The following is a 22,269-nucleotide window of genomic DNA, read 5'->3' on the forward strand; positions in this document are numbered from 1 at the left end:
TTGTTTGCAGATTACAGCTAGACAAGACATTATTACATGCAACAAAGCAAACTTTTTCTCCCTATTCTCCCTCCCATCCCCTCACCAAATAAGTATAAGAAAAACACGGTAAACCTATAAAAAAATGTAAATAAAGCAAAAAGAACATATATAAACATATATATATACACATTTAAATTTAGTTATATAGACAAATACTGAAAATAGTTCTAACACTGACAGATTTCAAGGGTGTCTCTCAAAGCATCATCACCAAATAAACATTCTCCTCCCTCAGAGCCTCCTGCTGAAGCAAGTTACCAACATTAGCATCATGTCTTATAAAACTCATAAAAGGTCTCCAGATGTTATCAAAAACATGTTGTTTCCGTCTAATAATGTATGTTATTTTTTCCATTGTCATGTTTGATGCCATCTCTTTAATCCATCTTCCAATTCTTGGAAAAGTGAGGATTTCTAGTGTATATTAAGGCTGCAAAGTTAATCGAATTGTAATATGAACGAGGGCAATAGCAAATTGCAGAAGACATGTCAAGATTCATTCATTCGTTCATTCAGATCCAAGCTGACATTGGGCGAGAGGCAGGGTAATCCCAGGACAGGTCGCCAGACTGAAACATTCAGGCTCTCATTCACTCCTACGGGCAATTTAGAGTCACCAATTAAACCTAAGCTGCATGTCTTTGTGGGAGGAAGCCACACTGACACAGGGAGAGCATCACACCTCCTCCATGTAGCCCATGTGTCTACATAGCATTCTGAATTAGGTATTTCTGTGCTGCAACATGTCCCAGACTGACTGCATAAAATATGGACATGGTCTCTGAGATGTCTCCCATAAAACTCAAAGTGGCTCGCCTGCTCCAGCTGTCGCCATCTTGGCAGTGCCTGACTTCTCTTAACTCCTTGCTAATCCTAAAAAAGGGGCAACAAGTCAGGCTGTGGTGAGCTGGGGCACCTGTGAGGGCAGCTGCCTGTCACTCAAAGCTGTCACAGCTTAAATTATGCATCATTTTAAGCCTAAAGTGAGTTCTATAAAATGCGTACCCCCCCTCATGGTTGTTTCAAAGTTACCAATAAAGACCAAAAACCTTTTTGTACAAGGCTGTAAATGTGTTTATTGGTTGTTTCATTTAGCAGACGCTTTGGATAAAAGCGTCTGCTAAATGACTAAATGTAAAATGAGGATTTACTCACTTTTGGAGCCAGCCTCCAGTGGCCAGTCGAGGAACTGCAGTTTTTGGGACTTCCACATTTAAATTGGCTTCACTTTGACCTCAAAGGTTGTCGCCTGGTCCCAGCCTATGAAAACAAATCACAACATGATCATTTTTAGATATTTGTCAATGAAAACGAGAATATAAATGCAAAAATTATCATTCCATTAGTCGAAATAATCATTTAAGGGCATTTTCTTGCCCTTGGCTTAAAAAAATGCCGAACACACTCTGGTTTCAGTTACTTAAAAGTAAAACAAAAATTGTTGTATTCCACTGTAAATTTGATGTTTTTGGACTGATGTTTTGACAAACAACTAACAGGAACACATGACTTTGGTCTTTGGGGGGAGATATGGGGATTATTATTATTAATATTTGGTCATTGTGTTACCTTTTGAGGTAATTTTACTTCTTTTTGTGCTTTTTCTGGATTTTAATATCTATTTTGTGCAACTTTGTGTCATTTTTGGTCATTTAGGAAAAATTTGGAAAAAGATTACTGTTAAAATTTAAATTTAAAGAAGGCCGCATATAAAATAAAGGGACATACGATTTTTATTTAAATTCTATTTAAGAAATGAATGCCATTGATGTGTTTGTTTGTTTGTTTTATTTGATATTCGATTTTGCATGTTTGCAATATTAAGTTATATCAAGCTTTACTTGTTCCATTTCGTTTGAACTTGTTTAGGTCAATTTTTTCAATAAATATCAATGTTGGGTAACACTTTACAATAACCAACTAAGTAATGTTTATAGATTGTTTATAAAGCAGTTATTAACCATTTCAAAAGTGCTATACATATTTAATCTTTAAATGTTTTAAACCAATTTCTTAAAGGTATATGAATCATTTCAATATCATTAACACACTTAATATGGTGTTAAAAATGTTATAATGAGTCCAACTAAAACTATTAATTTTAATTTAACTGTTTGTTAATGGTAAATTAACTACAAACTTACATTAATATACCATCTATTAGCCATTTATAAATGATTTAGTTAGTTAAACATTAATAAATTATGCATTTACCATTCTAAATGGTCTATATAGGGTTTATAAATGATGATTAAACATTAATAAGCTATCTGTTTACCATTTATAAATGATGGTTATTGTAAAGTGTTACCCAATGTTGGCCCGCGACTTTGTCCAAGTTTTAAATTTTGGCCCAAAATAACCAATAAATATTTTGGTGTATTTGAGTTTGACACCCCTGGTTTAATACAATACATATTCCATAAAACACACACACACACACACACACACACACACACACACACACACACACACACAGTCCATATAGCATTAAGTAGACCCATCAACCATCATATCTCGTGTCTCAGCTTTAGCGCATCACTTCTGTTATTCTATTCCTTACATGTCAGGCGGCGATAAGATTTTTATCACTTATCACTGGCTGGCGTGCAGGTACATTTATGCTGACACGTCCTGCATATGACAGGCACAATAAGATCTTGGCACACAAAATAACATCTTGATGGCATCTTTGCAGGCTGCTGTGAATACATCTCTGCAATCGGCTCTTTTAAGACCTTGTTGAAATACGAGCAGCACTAAAACATCTCCATCATCCACTAAATCACTTGAACTGATGACAAGGGATTCAATCTTAAATGTCAATAATTTTAAACATTTTACACATGCATTCAGGGAAATTTTTTTGCCACTGTGCTGATGAAAACACGATTTGAGTTTCCTCGAAAAGGACTAAAGCAAAGTAGTCGTAGCAAACATGATCATAATTCATGAGAGATGGGGCATTTTTTTTTAAACATCCCATTTTATTGCAGCTTCTTGGTGCAGTAAAGTTAAACAAAACAATAGATAGTAAGGAAAAACACATTAACATGTTGATATGATGAAGATTGGTAATATTGTTTTTGTTAATATCCTTGTTTATGTATGTATGTTTGAAATTATTACAGACCATTCACACTGCAAAAAAGCCAACTTGTATTTTTTGGCCTAAAACAGTGATTTAAGTTGGTAAAACTTGGAAATATAAATTATTGACATTTAGGGCAATAATGTAAGTTAGCACAACAAAGGAAGCCAGTTGTCTGCTCAAAAACAAGTTGGTGAGTTGTTGTTACTTATATCTTTAAGTTGGGGTTCACAACAAGGGACAATAGTTCTGATAACTCTTATTTCTTTGTTGTGAATTGCGGGAAAGCGGTGAAATTCGGTCATTAGCGAAAGCTAGCGGCTAACTGACGCTAGTGGCTAACTGATGCTAGCGGCTAACTGACGCTAGCGGCTAACTGATGCTAGAGGCTAACTGATGCTAGCGGCGCTGCTTGTTACAGCTACAAGAGTAGCCATTAGCGTATCAATGCTAACTCAAAATTGTGGTCACAACATTAGCTGACATTTCATAGCGGCGTTACAATCGTGCCAATTCAGCACATTGCAGAAGTTAGCAGAAGTAAAGATTAAAAGTTATTACAATGTAAAATTATAAGTTAGTACAACTTACAGTTGAGTTGACAAAAATCTGAATCCAGAGTTGAGCAAACTCAAAAACAAAACTTAAAATATTTAGTTTAATTGCCCAAGTTAAAGCCAAATATGACATGTCATATTTACTTACAACATAAATACTGTACAACAACAGGAGTAGCTTTTTTTTTTTTTTTTTTTTTTTTTTATAAATCAAAGCTCCATAAAGTGCACATTTAAATAAAAAAATATCTTAAATAGAAATAAATTAGGCCAATCTTTTTCTGAAATAAATATATTTATATGAGAAAATAATAACAAAAGATTTATTACAAAAGAACTAAATATGACAAACCCTAGTAAGGGCAGCAATTATATATAAAGAAAGAAAAAAATTTAACTATATCGATGTATGGGATATGGATGGATATGGATATATATACAGTACAGGCCAAAAGTTTGGACACACCTTCTCATTCAATGCGTTTCCTTTATTTTCATGACTATTTACATTGTAGATTCATCAAAACTATGAATGAACACATGTGGAATTATGTACTTAACAAAAAAGTGTGAAATAACTGAAAACATGTCTTGTATTTTAGATTCCTCAAAGTAACCACCCTTTGCTTACTAGAATATAAGACATGTTTTCAGTTATTTCACACTTTTTTTGTTAAGTACATAATTCCATATGTGTTCATTAATAGTTTTGATGAATCTACAATGTAAATAGTCATGAAAATAAAGGAAACACATTGAATGAGAAGGTGTGTCCAAACTTTTGGCCTGTACTGTATATCACATTCAAAAATATATATTGATATATTTTTTATATGGAGATATCGCCCCGCCCTAACCAGACCTGAACCACAATCCACCAAATATAGGCATATAAAGTAGCACAATATTAAGACTGAGGATTGAGACGAGGCTTTTAAATCATGATGTTTGGCTGCCAATGGCATCGTCCATTGGCTGAACCCCAGGAACAATTTCTCATTGCTAGCTCCAAGCATAAAAAAAACATCGTCTTTAACAGTGTAATCTACACATCTATCAGCATCAGATTATCATATTTCTGCAACATAATTGAAGTCTGTAAAAACTCACACCACCCTGTCTCCCCCCTGCTGTTTATTCCACTTTGTGTGTCTGCTGTGGTGGAAACAGACAACAGAACAGATCAAAAGGATGCTGCCAAAGTCTCAAGTTCCCAAATTTCAACAGGCTATAATTTTGATTCCTTTTAACTTGTTTCCGTCTGTAGCATAATCAAATTTATGACTCATGCCTCCTTATCATCACTGCTGACCTCCAGTAACCTCCTAATGTGACTCAGTAGAGACAATCTGATAATATTAGATTAACCCGGGGAACATAGAGCAGAGAGGGGAGCGAATGCAAGATTGTTTCCCTTTTTTTCCACATGGTTTCAATACAGAAAACAATGCAGACTGGAATAAAATATGCGTGAGGAATAGGGAGAAAGACAACATGATTAATCCGCTGGCTTGGGTTGGTTAGAGGCTCGACAAGCATGAATATTTTCAAAAAGGACTAAATCAGATTTGGAAAAAAAAGAAGCAAAAACATTATTCCTGTAACTAGAAACATTTTTAACACATCTGAATGCTGTTTTAACACATAATCGTCTGCACCTTGTTTTTCCACACAATGGTTTGTTAGGAAAATGTTGCAAAAAATGATTAAAATTGGTTCTTTGGTTATACAACTTCAAAGGTTTAGCAACTAAAAGAAACCAGACACATGTAGAACTATTCAAGATAAACTACAAGATGATTAAATAGGGCTGGGTGATCATTTAATGATCATTTATCACTTTTCAGTGGCATTATTTAGTAGATATTGTGACACCACTGTGTCTAAATTGATGATAACAAGGACATAAAAGGTCAGATTTCTTAGAAAACTGTATAGCACACTGGAAGAATCTGTTAATAGACCAAATCTCAATGGAAAAAATGTCAGCATCAATCAATCACAACATACCCCGATTCAACAAAACTTGGTCTACATTTATTAAAGAATTCACCTCTACAAATGCCTGATCCCAATTTCACATAACTTTTCAACACATCTCCTTTTTTCACCCTGAAATATCCACACATACTTTTTTTTTTGTTATGTAAATAAAAAATAAAGTTGTCCTCCAAAAGTGTGTGTGTGTGTGTGAAAAAACGGAATAAAATGTTTCACCATGTTGGATATCAAAATGCAAAATGCAAAATGCAAAAAAAAAGAGATGTTTCTCACCCGGCACACAACTTTTATTGAATCTGAATAAAAAGCACCAAGGAAAAAACAAAACAAAACTGTATAGCATATTTTTATCTCTAAAATTGAATCTGAAATGTTCATTATATACTAACGTTTTTTTTTAAAAAGAAAAGAAAATATGTCAAGTATTTAGTTTAAACAGGAACATACAAAAGAGGCTTTACCATGAGGTTATTTTATATAGACTATTTATTCATTTAATAACCTCAAAATATGCTATATTGTGGTATTGTTATCAAGAAGTTAAATGATACATATCAGGTTCAAACATTCTGGCGATATCGGCCGAGCCTAACATGATTTATGGCAGCCAGGCAATTGCAAAACCAGTCATTTGTTACTGTATTGTTTTTATGCATTAACGTACTGTGGTGTACTTGCAAACAGGAGAGGAAATTTATCTGATAAAAGTATGTTGTGCCCTGCACTAACAGGCATGTGGACCTATAATAAGGAGACCTAATGCAACTACACTGTAAAAAAACCTGTTGTTTTTACGGTAAAAAAACGGCAGCTGTGGTTGCCCGAACTTTACCGTAATAAAAACGGTTGAACTTTTTTAAATATTACGGTAAAAAGATAAGATAGCACTGTTGATTTCATGTTTAAGATTGCCATTTTATTCCATTTTTTACTGTATAAATAAAAGGTTTTTCCATCAAAAGAAATACTGTTCTGCCACATAATTGAAAAGAAAATACTTTATAAATGCCGCATGCATTTATTATTATTTTTTTACAAAAGATAAATGCAAAAATTACAGCGATGACTTGTATATATATATTACATTAAATAAATAATACAGTGTATTTTACAGTGAAGTAATCTATTTTTCAAAAAACAAAACTGTAAAAAATGCTGTTTTGGCTGATATATACATTTATGGTGTTTCATTGTTACTGAAACTGAATTAACTCATTTATCATTTCATGGTCTTTTACTGTTTAGCAGTTTTTCACCGTAAAATCTACAGACGTTTTTTACAGTGTAGACAATTTAGCACAGTAATGGCAACCACAAGGCAAAAAATCAAGGCCAACGATAAAAAGCACACCCTCCCGCTGTGAGGAGAGAAAAATAGTCCACTAATTCACCATCAGAATGGTATCAGCCCAAACTTCAGAAGAATAATGACAGTTATTTTAATTTGGAGAAATGAATTGATGTGGGGGATGCAAAAGAATCTGTTTTTTTAAGTCCTTTGTGGGCCACAACAACAAATGGCATTCATCACTCTTAAGGCACCCACATACGCTATCATATTTGTTATTGCCAACATTTTTCATTTCCACACACTTAGCTCTGAAGTACTTTTCTATAGTTTAGAAAAAAAAGATAGAGTTGCTAACTTGTGGCAATGTGTACGCTAATGATTATGAATGATGCAGGAAAGCTGGGGAGAGAGAAAAGTTTCACACTGCTCTTTGAAATCAGTCTCTGAAATTGTGATTCAGATCCAGCACGCTTAGCAATATGAAAGCTTCAGAGTGAGCACAAAAGCTGCGGGGATACGGCGTTCCAAACAGTTTTATGCAGACTCGCTTGTTGAGGCTGTAGACATTATTAAAATGAAACAATAGATTTTCTTTGCAGCAGAAATGCAACTTGAATTGTTTGTCGAAATAAGGAGGAAAGTAAAAAGCAATCAGCCGCAGCACACGTTGCTTTAAAATGAGCCGAATGTTGATGATTGTTTGGTAAAAAGAAATCGCAGCAGCATTGTAAATGCACGATTGTTATTGATGAGTTTTCATGTTTAACTGGTGGATCAATACAGTGAATGGGCAACACTGTCGGTTTTACTGCTTCACAATGCCATTAGATGCTTGCTGTGTATCTTCCTCCTACAGATATTCATCATTCAGACAATGTTCCACATGTTTAGCCTTGTGTAAGTATGCATTCACTTTCATATATACACTACTGGTCAAAAGTTTCAGAACACACCAACTTTTCCAGAATTTAATTGAAAATGATGCAGTTTAATGTCTGAGTGTACTAATTAATGCACATTTGCAGCATTTAAAATTATTTATTGAGCATGATAGTGTTTTGAAAGTAAAAAAAAAGATTCAGAATCACATTTTATGTTGGACTAAAGGACTAAAAAAAGACACAAAATGACCAAAAAAAGACACAAAATGACAAAAAAAACACCAAAAGACACAAAATGACTAAAAAAAGACACAAAATGACAAAAAAATACACAAAATGACCAAAAAAGACACAAAATTACCAAAAAATACACAAAATGACCAAAAAAAGACACAAAATGACCAAAAAAGGGAAACCAAATTACCAAAAAAGACACAAAATGACCTAAAAAGACACAAAATGAACAAAAAAAGACATTAAGTGACCAAAAAGACTAAAACAAATGATTTGGCGACCCCCAGAAATCATCTTGCGACCCCAATTGGGGTCCCGACAAAACAACAAATTGTTTTGTTTCTTTTTTAAGTAATATAGGTTTTTTTGGTCACTTTATGTCTTTTTTTGTCATTTTGTGTCTTTTTAAAGTAATTTAGTGGTTTTTCAGTCATTTTTTTTCTTTTTTTGTCATTTTGTGTCTTTTTTTAAGTAATTTAGGTTTTTTTCTGTCATTTTGTGTCATTTTTTAGTCATTTTGTGTCTTTTTTTTGGTCATTTTGATACCGCCTCCAGGTAATTTGAGTTTGAGACCCCTGCTTTAGATGCTTGCTGTGTATCCTCCTCCTACAGATATTCATCATTCAGACAATGTTCCACATGTTTAGCCTTGTGTAAGTATGCGTTCACTTTCATATGTATATTCACACCCTTCACTCCATTAGTCATCTTGACGAATGCACCAGGCCAGACACCTGAGTGGTGTGGTGCAGGGATTAGAGGATCCCTCCAGTGAAGAGAGGATTATCAGAGTCAACCGGCCTCTACAGTGATGGAGAAGGCAGATAGCCCATAATAGCCGCCATCGGTCCATTCGTCTTTTGTCTCCGCAGCAGAGAAACAGCATCCTAACCAAGTCGCCCTGCGCAACAATCCACAGCGCTGGATTAATCATAAGAACTTCACAAGAAGTGATTGGTGCTTCACCAGCAGCTCTGGTGTACCTTTCCCTTCCTGTAGCCGTCCCTCAGCCTGCACGCTTATCTCTGTGATAAACTACCTCATCTCACACACACACGGGCAACACAAAGAAGGCTGCAAGGCATTTTACATTTGTCTGGAAATCATAAAAAATACGTCAAGAAGGGTAGAAAAACACAACCGAGTGACTAGTACAACTGTTTAGTTTGGACAAATACACACAGAAGTCAGAATGTGTTTCGGTTTTTTTCGGTATTCGGTATTTTTAACCCATAAGAACCCAGAGCCAGTTATCCATAAAGGAAAGTTATGGGGGATATATCACAGACCAAGTGAACCACGCAGAACATATTTATGATGTGGGTTTTTATTGGTCATTCTGTGTCTTTTTTTTAGTAATTTTGTGGGGGTTTTTGTGTCTTTTTTTAAAGTAATTTAGTGTTTTTTCAGTAATTTTGTGTCTTCTTTTGGTCTTTTTGTGTCTTTTTTAAGAAATTTAGTTTTTTTCTGTCATTTTGTGTCTTTTTAAGTCATTTTGTGTCTTTTTTACGTAATTTAGTGTTTTTTCAGTAATTTTGTGTCTTTTTTTGGTCATTTTGTGTCTCTTTTTTAGTAATTTTGTGTCTTTTTTGTGCCTTTTTTAAGAAATTTAGTTTTGTTTCTGTCATTTTATGTCTTTTTTTGGTCATTTTGTCTTTTTTTACGTAATTTAGTGTTTTTTCAGTAATTTTGTGTCTTTTTTTGGTCATTTTGTGTCTCGTTTTTAGTAATTTTGTGTCTTTTTTGTGTCTTTTTTAAGAAATTTAGTTTTGTTTCTGTCATTTTATGTCTTTTTTTGGTCATTTTGTCTTTTTTTACGTAATTTAGTGTTTTTTCAGTAATTTTGTGTCTTTTTTTGGTCATTTTGTGTCTCGTTTTTAGTAATTTTGTGTCTTTTTTGTGTCTTTTTTAAGAAATTTAGTTTTGTTTCTGTCATTTTATGTCTTTTTTTGGTCATTTTGTCTTTTTTTACGTAATTTAGTGTTTTTTCAGTAATTTTGTGTCTTTTTTGGTCATTTTGTGTCTCTTTTTTAGTAATTTTGTGTCTTTTTGTGTCTTTTTTAAGAAATTTAGTTTTGTTTCTGTCATTTTATGTCTTTTTTTTGTCATTTTGTCTTTTTTTACGTAATTTAGTGTTTTTTCAGTAATTTTGTGTCTTTTTTGGTCATTTTGTGTCTCTTTTTTACTAATTTTGTGTCTTTTTTGTGTCTTTTTTAAGAAATTTAGTTTTTTTCTGTCATTTTGTGTCCTTTTTTGTAATCTTGTGTCTTTTTTGGTCATTTTGTGTCTTTTTAAGTCATTTTGTCTGTCTTTATTGTGTCTTTTTTAAGTAATTTAGATTTTTTGGTCATTTTGACACTGCCTCCAGCGGCCCCCAGGTCATTTGAGTTTGAGACCCCTGTCCTAGAATATTTAAAGTGTTTGTTACATGGGTGTCACCGTAGGTTAAAGGAATACTTCAACCCAAAATTATAATTTCCTAAAAATATTAGACATCCATGTGTTAACTTACTGGATTCAAGACAAAAACTGAGGCGATTCTTGTTGTATTGAAGTAAAGGGGGGTTTAAAGAGAAAGGTTTAGCGAAATGTTTGGGAAGTACTAGTCTGACATAGGCAGAAGGTTTATGAGAGTTTTTAAAATAATGCTTTTATACAGTTTTGCCGTTGTTAAACGTGGCTCCTAATTTACTTAAATTCTTAATCGTTGTCTCATTATGACTACATGGGTGCATGTGTACTTATGTTTGTAAGTTAATAACAAGTTATGTGTGTTAATAATGGTAATAATGAGTTTATAAACTACATTACTATGTGTTATACATACATATATATAAATATTATTGTTATATAACTGAATATAGTAAATTAACATAGGGAAAAGGGATTTAATAAGCTTTGACTCCTTTTGAACACAAATAAGTGTTGAGTCTTGTTGTTGTTTCATTTGTGTTGTTGTCTTGTATTTATTGTTGTTCGTTTGTTTTTAAATGTTGATCTTTTATTTTGTGTTCAAATAAATTCTCAATCAATCAATCAATCAATCAATCAATTAACAACTTTTGTTATTATGGCCTCTGGATTAGTATCATGGTTGGAGAAACATCATTCATATTTACTGTAGCAACCAGAACTGCCTTCCAATAACAAGTTAAGCATTTTCTTTCTTATGAGCATCAGTCTTCTAGCCATACTTTCATACTTTTAGGAAACAATCTGATAAAAATCCATTTCACTGATCCCTTTAAAAGATTCCTCTTAATGCAAGTGTTACATGTGACTGTATAATTTAAGTCTTCTGTTAAAATCCTAAGGAATGCCAATGTAAGCTGGTATGAGCACTAGTTGACAACATCTGTACTGCATGATACAACTGCATTTTTTTTTTAAAATGATGACATTACCTGTAATGATAAGATATTGTGCTTAAAAAAGGGCTGCTGCATAATAGAATAGAACTAGAAAATTTCCTCTGGGGAAATTTTGAAAAAAAACTGTTCCATCTTCCTTTTTTCTGAAATCTTCCTGCGTTTTTAATATGGGACCCAATGAGGCTGTTGGTGGTGTTGGTGGATCATCTGTGCGTCCTACGCCCAAACTATAACTCTGACAGCTTTACCAGAGGATTGTGAGGGAGAAGAGAAATTTTCCTACGTTTCTATGTATAAATTATTTCTGTAGAGTGGAATTTGCGGCCTGGAGCGCAGTTTTCACATTTATTTTTTGACAATTTTTTCTCTCCCTCTACACTCTGGCGATGATGTCACACACTGTGACACGAACATTCCGTGCAATACACACCCATTATAATCTCAGAATTTCTCCAAAAATGATCATGGTCATTGAACAGGGATTGATAAAAAACTATATGACCTATCGAAACGTGGATTAATACAGCGATACACAAGACTTGTGTCTACTGTTTAAAGTTTAAATGGAGTCTCTAGGTGAAATTATGCCGGAGAAGTAGACGTTTAAAAATCTCCAATTATTGTTCTTTTTCGCTCATTTTTTGTCGTAATAAAAGGGTTAATAATAAAATCAGTTATTGAATTTTAACTGTAGTGGATTTAATATGTTTCTGTTTGCCTGGGAACAGTTGTCAGTATTGTCTTTACAGTCATTTTTTTTTTCTTCGGATGGCTGGATGCATGTATGAGTAATGACGAGGAAAACCTTTGCACTCGTCAGATGTCACTAGTGGGTTGTGGAAATTAAATCGCTTCACTGGATAGAAGCGCCGTCATGTTTGTGGTGATGTGGTTTACGTCTGTCATCCTGACTACAATCACAATTTACAAAACTATCCATCTTCTACAATTAATGTAATTCATATTCTTTATCTGCAAAATAAAATATGGTATAGTTTATACTAACACAACGTTCCCCACGCTGTTACAGACATGCAATCATGTTGTAGAGTATTTGTCTGTTAATGAGCCCCGCTGGCATGTTGAAGAGATGACAGTCTGTCAGGCCTTCCTACACAACGGGGACATGTTGAAAAGACGGCAGCACCACACGATGCTGCAATATGTGAGGCCACCGTGTAAAAACAGTTAGAAATAAATCCATTGCCTGATCCCAATTCCACAGAACTTTGCAACACATCTCCTTTTTCACCCTGAAATATCCACATACACACCCCAATTTTTCAATTTTTTACTGAAATTCAAGCAGTTCAAGTCAAATGAACAGCTTGAAAGGGTCCAAAGGTAAGTGGTGAACTGCCAGAGGTAAATAAAAAAAGGTAAGCTTAACCAAAACTGGAAAATAATGTACATTTCAGAATTATACAAGTAGGCCTTTTTCAGGGAACAAGAAATGGGTTAACAACTTAACTCTATGGAGTCTTGGGCTATTTTGTCCATTTTTGAAATATTTTCATGTCTTTGTAAGTCATTTTGTGTCTTTTTTTGGTCATTTTGTGTCTTTTTAAAGTCATTTTGTGTCTTTTGGTGTCTTTTTTGTCATTTTGTGTCTTTTTTTGGTCATTTTGTGTCTTTTTTTAGTCTTTTAGTTCAACATAAAATGTGATTTTGAATCTTTTTTTTATTTTCAAAACACTATCATGCTCAATAAAGAATTTTAAATGTTGCAAATGTGCATTAATTTCAGAGTACACTGAGACATTAAACTGCATCATTTTCAATTAAATTCTGGAAAAGTTGGCCAAAAAAAAAAGAAAAACAAACAAAAACAAAACAAAACACTGGGTTAGGTTAAAAGGAACCATTTCAACCGGACTCTAATGTTTGTAGGTTATGTTAGAAAGGACAAATCATTTTTTATATACAGTCTGTCGGATGAACATCAAATTTAATCAACTCAAAAAAAAAAAAGAAAGAAATCCAAAAAACAAACACAGAGAAACAGTAAAGCAGTCATCTGAGCCCTCTGGGTGCATTTCTTCAAGATATGGTGGATCTTTTTTGTCATAAATGCTCAAATAAATTCATTCAGACAGTGAACTGATCCAGAAACAGTTTATAGAAACAATTTAAAAAGCTACTGGCATTCACTCCATCCAGCAGAGTCATAAAAGCATGCGTGCTATAAATCATATATATATATATAGCATTTCCATCAAATCAGCTGCGTGTTTGTTTACGTTACACTATAGGTTTAGTTTGCACATATCACAAAAAGTAATAGAAATGATGAAAAAAAGGGGGCAAATAGAGGACAGAACAACCACCAAACAACGATCAAAGAGAGAAAAACTGGCTACAAATACATCTTTCGTTTAAGCGTTGCTCAGACTGAAAACTCTGATGTTGACTGGGAAAACAATTTTCCACAATGTTAACAGACACAGGACAGCCAGAGGAGCCACAAAGTGCTATTTCCTCTCACCCCGAGACAGCAGACAAGGACACAAAAGCAATAAAATGTGTGCATCCTCAAATAACAAATGAAACAGCATCTTAGGTTTATAGAAACATTTATACAAGACCCAAAGCTTCGGGGTAATGATAGTTTCAGGAGGTACACAAGAAAATACTTCACTGTGGAGACGAGCTGGTGAAACAATTCAGAAGGTTCTGGTGGAAAAGAGGACATCTAGTACTATTCATTTCAGCACGTCCCCATAAGGGATCATATGATGGCTGCAACTGACTATTATTTTTATTCCAATTAATCGGGTGGTCTATAACAGTAGTTCTCAACCTTTTTGAGTCGCAACCCCCAATTTAACATGCATGTTATCCGCGACCCCCGCTCACTGAACAGAATCTCACACGCACAGTTCAGATCACCCAAAGAAGAAGCAAAATGACCACAAAATGACCAAAAAAGACACAAAATGACCAGAAAAGACACAGATTGACCAAAAAAAGACACAAATTGACCACAAAATGACCAAAAAAAGACACAAAATGACCCAAGAAAGAAACAAAATGACCAAAAAAAGAAACAAAATGACCAAAAAAGACAAAATGACCCAAAAAAGACAAAATGACCAAAAAAAAGACACAAAATGATCAAAAAAAGACACAAAATGACCAAAAAAGTCACTAAATGACCCAAAAAAGGAAACAAAATGACCAAAAAAGACACAAAATGACCGAAAAAAAGACACAAAATGACAAAAAAAAGGAACAAAATGATCAAAAACAAAATGACCAAAAAAGACAAAATGACCCAAATAAGACAAAATGACCAAAAAAAAGACACAAAATTACTAAAAAAAGACACAAATTGACCAAAAAAAAAGACACAAAATGACTAAAATAAACACAAAATGACCCAAAAAAGACATTAAATGACCAACAAACAATAAACAAAATAGTTTTTCGTGAGGATGCCGTGAAATCAGCTGTGTGGTCACCATAGAAACAGTAACTTCACTACGCAGCAACACGGTTATTTTTTTGTTAGGTAAAACATAACAAGAATACAGTAATGGATGTTACTGTACTCTTGCTGTGTTTCACTAGGGCTTTTTGCAGTTACTGTATAAACGACTACCGTCACATAACAAAAGATGCCTTGAATGTCATGAAAACGATAATAACTCATTTTTGACCAGAAATGCAGTTACTGCCTTTTTGCTTTGTAGGGCAGAATAGTTATTGTTAACAAATCACTGCAGCTTTAAATGCTCTTATATTCTGTAACAACACCAACACTTAGCCGTTAGTATCTCCATGTCTAGATAGCACTGATGTCTAAAAAAAGACCCTCCGGAGCCTCTCAGCCAACTGTACAGAGGAGAAAACCATTCCACATGGAACAAAACGCAGCAATAAAGAAGCTAATGACCCCATCCAAGGCGCTTTTCATAATTTGTAAACACAGTCCTGGTCTCGGAGCCACAAAACTCTGTTAACTGACAGCAACGGTGTTGCTTATGGGAAACAACCTCCCTGACTGAGCGCTTTCTCTGACGGCGGTCTTTGGAGAGGCTTTTTGCTCCGTAATTTACGAGCGGGCCGGGAGCCAGTGTGTGTTGTTTAACAGCCGTAGACACGTGCAGCCTTTGCATTTATGGCCAATGACGAGGTCGGGGAATCATTTTCACACAAAATGACCAAAAAAGACACAAATTGACCACAAAATGATCAAAAAAAGACACAAAATGACCAAAAAAAGACACAAAATGATCAAAAAAAGACACAAAATGATCAAAAAAAGACACAAAATGACCAAAAAAGACACAAATTGACCAAAAAGACACAAAATGACCATAAAGACACAAAATTACCAAAAAAGACACAAATTGACTACAAAATGACCAAATAAAGACACAAAATGACCAAAAAGACACAAAATGACACAAAAAAGACACAAAATGACCCAAATAAAGACACAAAATGACCAAAAAGACACAAAATGACAAAAAAGACACAAAATGACCAAAAAAGACACAAAATTACCAAAAAAAAAGACACAAAATCACCCAAAAAAGAAACAAAATGACCAAAAAAGACACAAATTGACAAAAAAAAAGACACAAAATGACTAAAATAAACACAAAATCACCCAAAAAAAGACAGAAAAATCACCCAAAAAAGAAACAAAATGACCAAAAAAAGACACAAATTGACAAAAAAAGGATGCAAAATCACCCAAAAAAGAAACAAAATGACCAAAAAAAAGACACAAATTGACCAAAAAAAAGACACAAAATGACAAAAAAAGACACAAAATCACCCAAAAAAGAAACAAAATGACCAAAAAAAAGACAAAAATTGACAAAAAAAAAGACACAAAATGACTAAAATAAACACAAAATCACCCAAAAAAAGACACAAAATCACCCAAAAAAGAAACAAAATGACAAAAAAAGACACAAAATGACTAAAATAAACGCAAAATCACCCAAAAAAAGACACAAAATCACCCAAAAAAGAAACAAAATGACCAAAAAAAAGACACAAATTCCAAAAAAAAGACACAAAATGACTAAAATAAACACAAAATGACCCAAAAAAGACACAAAATGACCAAAAAGACTAGGGAGCCAGTGTGTGTTGTTTAACAGTCTTTGCATTTATGGCCGATGACGAGGTCGGGGAATCATTTTCTCCCTCTCGCTCACAGACACAGTGAGCTCCAGCTCCAGGATATTATCGGTGGTGCCAAAAAGTGAGCAAACACCCTGAATTTGACTCAAAAAAAGGTGTTTAGATGGCTAAAGTATGACTGTGTGGATCAGTTTCCTGTTGAGAACATGTTTTTTAAACACAGTTCAAAGTGTGTGCCAATGCTTTATTAGGTTAATTAGGCAACCATTACAAACTGGGAAGTTAATGAGAATAACAGGAGTAAATGACATGGCAATAAAGAGGAACAATGCTGTGTTGTTGTTAAGGTCCCTGTAATTACCACAATCCAGTAAGAGCTTTTTATATCCTTGCAAATATGGGCCCTTAATGGAAGCAATATCCTGGAAAGTCTGAGTATTGTGCACCTTTTTTTTTTAAATAAATGTCACATTCCCAGTATGAAAGGAGCAGAGGTGTGGAGTCAACCGAGCCCTGCAAATAAAGGTTTAAAAAAAGCAGTCTTGCATGTGAAGAGGTAGATTGGACCAGATCAGCTCTCCCTGTCACAAGCACTTAAATCAGTGAGGAGGGTAGTAGGGCATGCTAAAGCGAGTGGATAAAGGGGGAAGGATGAGACAGGGAGGACCCACACCCCCACCTCTCACTCTGATGTGTCGGTTAGACCGGAGACAAAGTGAGTTAAATATTTTATATCAAGTGGGAAGGACTCGGACAGCTCATGTTAAGAGATATTATTCAAACTAGTCAGATGACAGACAAGTCGTTCCCAGTCATGACAGGAGCAGAGTTGTTAAAGAATTTCAGAAATCTTAAAAAAAAAAAACTCCAAACAAGCTGATGTTCTTAGAAGCGAAGGATTCCCAGCTATTCTCAACCTTGGGGTCGGGACCCCAATTGGGGTCGCGAGATGATTTCTGGGGGTCGCCAAATCATTTTGGAAGTCAGCTCTGTCTCCACTGTGATAAAATGTTCACGTGTTTTAGTCTTTTTGGTCACTTAATGTCTTTTTAGGTCATTTTGTGTCTTTTTTTTTTATCATTTTGTGGTCAATTTGTGTCTTTTTTGGTCATTTTGTGTCTTTTTTTTAAGTCATTCTGTCTTTTTTGGGTTATTTTGTGTCTTTTTTTGGTCATTTTGTGTCTTTTTTGGTCATTTTGTGTCTTTTTTTGGTCATTTTGTGTCTTTTCTGGTCATTTTGTGTCTTTTTAGGTCATTTTGTGTCTTTTTTTTTATCATTTTGTGGTCAATTTGTGTCTTTTTTGGTCATTTTGTGTCTTTTTTTTAAGTCATTCTGTCTTTTTTGGGTTATTTTGTGTCTTTTTTTGGTCATTTTGTGTCTTTTTTGGTCATTTTGTGTCTTTTTTTGGTCATTTTGTGTCTTTTCTGGTCATTTTGTGTCTTTTTTGATAATTTTGTGGTCAATTTGTGTCTTTTTTGATCATTTTGTTTCCTTTTTTTGGTCGGGACCCCAATTGGGGTCGCGAGATGATTTCTGGGGGTCGCCAAATCATTTTGGAAGTCAGCTCTGTCTCCACTGTGATAAAATGTTCACGTGTTTTAGTCTTTTTGGTCACTTAATGTCTTTTTAGGTCATTTTGTGTCTTTTTTTTTATCATTTTGTGGTCAATTTGTGTCTTTTTTGGTCATTTTGTGTCTTTTTTTTAAGTCATTCTGTCTTTTTTGGGTTATTTTGTGTCTTTTTTTGGTCATTTTGTGTCTTTTTTGGTCATTTTGTGTCTTTTTTTGGTCATTTTGTGTCTTTTCTGGTCATTTTGTGTCTTTTTAGGTCATTTTGTGTCTTTTTTTTTATCATTTTGTGGTCAATTTGTGTCTTTTTTGGTCATTTTGTGTCTTTTTTTTAAGTCATTCTGTCTTTTTTGGGTTATTTTGTGTCTTTTTTTGGTCATTTTGTGTCTTTTTTGGTCATTTTGTGTCTTTTTTTGGTCATTTTGTGTCTTTTCTGGTCATTTTGTGTCTTTTTTGATAATTTTGTGGTCAATTTGTGTCTTTTTTGATCATTTTGTTTCCTTTTTTTGGTCGGGACCCCAATTGGGGTCGCGAGATGATTTCTGGGGGTCGCCAAATCATTTTGGAAGTCAGCTCTGTCTCCACTGTGTTAAAGTGTTCATGTGTTTTAGTCTTTTTGGTCATTTATTGTCCTTTTTTTTGTCATTTTGTGTCTTTTTTGGTCATTTATTGTCCTTTTTTTTGTCATTTTGTGTCTTTTTTGGTCATTTATTGTCCTTTTTTTTGTCATTTTGTGTCTTTTTTGGTCATTTTGTGGGGTTTTTTAAGTCATTTTGTGTCTTTTTGGGTCATTTTGTGTCTTTTTTTGTCATTTTGTTTCTTATTTTGGGCCATTTTATGCCTTTTTTTGGTAATTTTGTGTCTTTTTTTGGTCAATTTGTGTCTTTTTTTTAAAAATTTTGTGTCATTTTGTGGTCAATTTGATTCTTTTTTGGGTAATTTTGTGTCTTTTCTGACAAATGCCAAAGTAGCAAGTTATTACTTTACAAGGAGTCTCTGGCTTGAAGCTGACTGTTTTTAGTTGTTGTCTGCTTCATTATTTGTCCAAAATACGTCGTATCAGCTGAGTTTCTATGATCTGAACTGTGTGTGTGAGATTGTGTTCAGTGAGTGGGGGTCGCGGACAACATGCATGTTAAATTGGGGGTCGCGACTCAAAAAGGTTGAGAACTACTGCTATAAGCAACCAAAACACTGATTGTATACATATCATGGCACTACACCTTTTTATAGTTTTTCGATTCTGTTAGCTCTGTAACAATTAGTTTAATTAACATTTTAAGTAAGCTGAAATAGGTATAATTGTCTGTGTCCTAAATTACCTGTCATGCACTTCAGGCTGAGTGTGCAGCTGTCTCACTTTTACCAGCTTCTGTTTCTGCCTGCAGCACATGGCCCGGGCATGCACTGTTACAGTGCATAAAAAAAAAGAGATGAAAGAATTCCTTTGTTGATTGATACTTTAATGTATGTATTTAGGATGCACAAGAATGCAAATATGCCTGTCACTCATAGCAATGATGAAATAACGCCGTCTCTTTTTGCAGTAGGAGTTATGAGAAAGCATCCTTTTTCTAGTTGGTCCATGTTCCCTGCAGGCCCTGATCAGAGTGCACAGCCTCTGATTGAAAAACAGATGAGTCTGTTCTGCAGACTCCTCTCTGAACAGCTAATTACCTTGTCTCAACAGCGGAGCCGCCTCTGATTAGAGGTGTGAGCTGCTTAGAAGTGAAGAGAAACTGTGCAGCATCATGGCACAATTAAATCGAGACACACTAAGGCTTTTAGGTTAAGGGATAAACCGGGGCAGCTTTTAGAAGAAGACTGCATGATATTCATTGGGCTGCAGCTTGCAATTATTCCTTTAAAGTATATAATCTCCCAATATAGCTTAAAAAAAAAAACTTCCATCTAAAACAATGTCATTAAATGTCTTATTTTGTCTGACAAACTGTCATAAAACCGACAGATTTACTATACCAAACAGAGAAATGCAGCAAATCCAAACATTTTTATATATTTGAACCTTGAATATTTGAAAATTACATTCACAGCTGCAGGCATCAATAACAATTCAAATGTATTCAATAAATAGATAGCAATGCAATCAATTAATCAATCTTATTTGTCACTCCAGTGGAAAGCAATTGTTCCACCTCCTCCAACTTGTAAATCATTCATCATAAAGCATAATATATGGTGCACAGGAAGAAGAGTCACTCAGTTTAATGATGCCATCCGGCACTCTGGGAACCAGCCAAGTCTCAGTAAAACAAAGCAAACCACAACTCCCATTGGAAACGCATGTGGGCACAGAAGCCTGATCCCTGGTCAGCAAGACGCCCAAGAGAAAAGATGCATGAATCACAGCCGGTGTTTAATTATTTCAAATTGGTACCGATGCCCCCTCTGATGTAGAGATGGAGATGGACACAGGTTACGTTCACACGAGGACGGTCTGAACAGAAGACGCAAAAGTGGCGTCGCATCTTCACTTTTTATTCCTCGTTTAGACGAGCGTTTTCGGGAGGAAATCTGCTGCATACGGTGACGCAAAAGTGTGTGAAATGTGATTGTATGCAGCCAGGCGGCATCACTTAAAGCCATAAGAGCATCTTTGGGCACGCAGAAGTTTTCACACCACACATTTTCATCAGCTACTCCTTCCACAAAGTTCTCCACCATCACTAGATCTCCCAGGTCTCGTTCACAGCCGTCTGGCTCCTCCCACCAATCGCTGCATCCAGAATGTGATGGAGGTAATTCCAGATCCTTCTCTGTTCACTAATACTATCTGTACATATCCTGGACATTTGGTGGAAAGACTCCTGTAAGTTTATTAGAGCTGCCAGAGCAGCTTGAAGGTCCCACCATGGAAATAATCCCACGTTTCTTTATTTCCTGTCCTGGAGCATGTATGTGACGTAAACACATACGTGACGTGAGCAGATCAGATCAGAGTTTTGTGTCTTGTCAGTGTAGACGACACGCTACGGAGGAGAGGATTACACTTTTACACTTTGGAGGGTGGTTTCAGATTTTTGCGTCTTTAAGCCCCAAAAACGCCGTCACCGTCTAAACGAAAGGCACTTCCCATAAAATATTTTGTCATTTTTACCCGCAAGCACACCTGAAACACACTGCTTCTTTGTGTAACATCATGGGAAAGTCAAAAGAAATCAACCAAGATATCAGGAAGAGAAAACTTCTGGTTTCAACTGTATATCTGAATGGAGCTGATGGAGAGGCGGTTTGATACCAAATACATTGTCCTCATCCTCCACTGCCTCTTTTCTGTTATTTTTTTTATTTTTGTTAAAGGCATAGTGGTGTTGACATACAGTGACTGCACATTAATATCTATGTGCATCTTTTCTCTCTGTATCCTTAAAACAGCATCGATAAGCTTGTCCTGTATATTATTTAAAAAATAAATAAATAAATGCTATTAAATTTCTTATAATCATTAAAAATAAAACTGACGTGTGATAATAGATTAATACAGATTTTTTTACAGCCCTGTCATCAAAATGACAGAACACAAAAACCTCATAAAACAGATATTAGCCCTCATGTTACATTTTAGATCAGTGGGCATAACATTTACAACACATATGAAAAACTTCTAAGTGTTAGAAGATAAAAAAGGGTCAAGTTTTTCCAGCTGGCTGCAGATATTTTGCATCTATTGAATCTTTCATGCTTAGCCCTCAATATTTCTGCTTGCATAAGGATATTTCAAATGAGCAGAATGTAGTCTGACAGCTGCATTTTGATGAGATTAGTCACAATGAGAATAAATCATATTACAGGAACAACACACAAACACACCACTAAATTGAGAGATGAGTTGTTTTTAAGCTGCTGCTGTGACAAAACAAGTTCTTCTTCTCCATTTACTCTGCTGCAGCCAAATCTAGCTATCTACCTTGAAGCAAAGAATAAATAATTAATGGCGGGACACAGTGAATACCAATTCCCTCATATTGCCCAGCGCCATCACCACGGCTGATTAAGCTACCTAAGGTAATTTACTTCATTGGTGGCAATGTGCCTGCAATCTTAACCAGTCAGACCAGAGAGCTGACACTGAGGTTAGCTGGAGCTTCATAGAGCTTCATAGAGCTTCATA

Source organism: Centropristis striata, chromosome 12 (genome assembly GCF_030273125.1).
Source record: "Centropristis striata isolate RG_2023a ecotype Rhode Island chromosome 12, C.striata_1.0, whole genome shotgun sequence".
Taxonomy (NCBI): domain Eukaryota; kingdom Metazoa; phylum Chordata; class Actinopteri; order Perciformes; family Serranidae; genus Centropristis; species Centropristis striata.